Source organism: Dermacentor andersoni, chromosome 2 (assembly GCF_023375885.2).
Source record: "Dermacentor andersoni chromosome 2, qqDerAnde1_hic_scaffold, whole genome shotgun sequence".
In the NCBI taxonomy this organism is placed as follows: Eukaryota; Metazoa; Arthropoda; class Arachnida; order Ixodida; family Ixodidae; genus Dermacentor; species Dermacentor andersoni.
In genome coordinates this window covers 221,790,604-221,791,840 of record NC_092815.1, presented here as the reverse complement: position 1 = coordinate 221,791,840, position 1,237 = coordinate 221,790,604, and positions in this window count along the sequence as shown.

The window sequence follows — 1,237 nt, the reverse complement described above, 5'->3', positions numbered from 1 at the left end:
TGCCTTGAACAGCCTGACTCTGTAAGAACGAAAGTCTGCCACGCCATGGCACTATTGTTTCATCTATCACAACCTCCTTTCCCTGTTCAAGCACAGTGGCAAAAATTTTGGTTCAATTTTTCTACCAGAGGATGGATCTTAAAGACATGATCCTGCAACTCTGCAACCAGTTAATTGTCCGCAAAATGCCGGAACCTCAAAAGTAGGGAAAAGGCGGCCACGGCTCATATTTTGACGAATGAGTTCAACACCATACAGGTTACTTTTTGCCCAGTAGTCACTCAGATAGGAAGATGGACGAGATTAATACAAATTGGTATTCCAACAAATGCTTTCGTTTGTTGGAGATTGGTTTCCATCCAATTTTTCAACTTTGATTTAGATTTGGGAGTAGGAAGACAGAGGAGACCAATACAAATCAGTATTCGAATAAATGCTTTAATTTCTTGGGCATTGGTTTCCGTCCAATTTTTCAACCGTGATTTAGATTTAGGAGTAGTTGACTTCAACACTTGTTGTGTGAACCTGTTTGTTTCATTGACCATCATTTGCCAAATGTCATCCGTAATAAACAGTGAACATAAAGATGTGGCATAACGGCTAGATGGCAACTGAATGATAGTGGGCGGCCTAGAGTGCGGTGTCACACTAGGAGAAGTGGTTGTTGCCGGTGTCCATTTCTCTAGAGATAGGCTGAGGGAAATGAGAGCATCGTATCCTGAATCATTCACCTCAGAATCATCAGTCAGGTCTGACTCTCCATTCGACATGCTGGCTGAGGTCTGTGATGGTTCGTAAACACTATCTTTGTCACTGATTTCACTGTCTGTCCACTGCTGAACATCTGACACTGAAGCACTTGACTCATCCGCTGGTGATCGCGAAGTTGCTGGTGCATTCTTCTGACCCAAAACTAAGTTTATTTGTTTCCTCTGCATTGTGCTTTTTTTTTGCATCCGTAAGGGGCATGAGGATCTATCTATTAGACACGCTGAAAAGTTTGGGAGTAGCAAGAAAAATGCAGGTACTTAATCCAACGGCACGTATTTCAAAAACTGCGGCGAAAGTTTGCAAGAAACCCAACTGAGAAATGCGCCGCCACTCGACTCTCCGAAACAAACATGCCACCCCGTGTCCAATGCAATAAAAATATAAGTTAGTTGCAATTTCAAACCTCAGATGGCAACACAAGAGCGAGAATTCTTGCGTGTGGGTCACTGGAGAGTCACGCCGCACA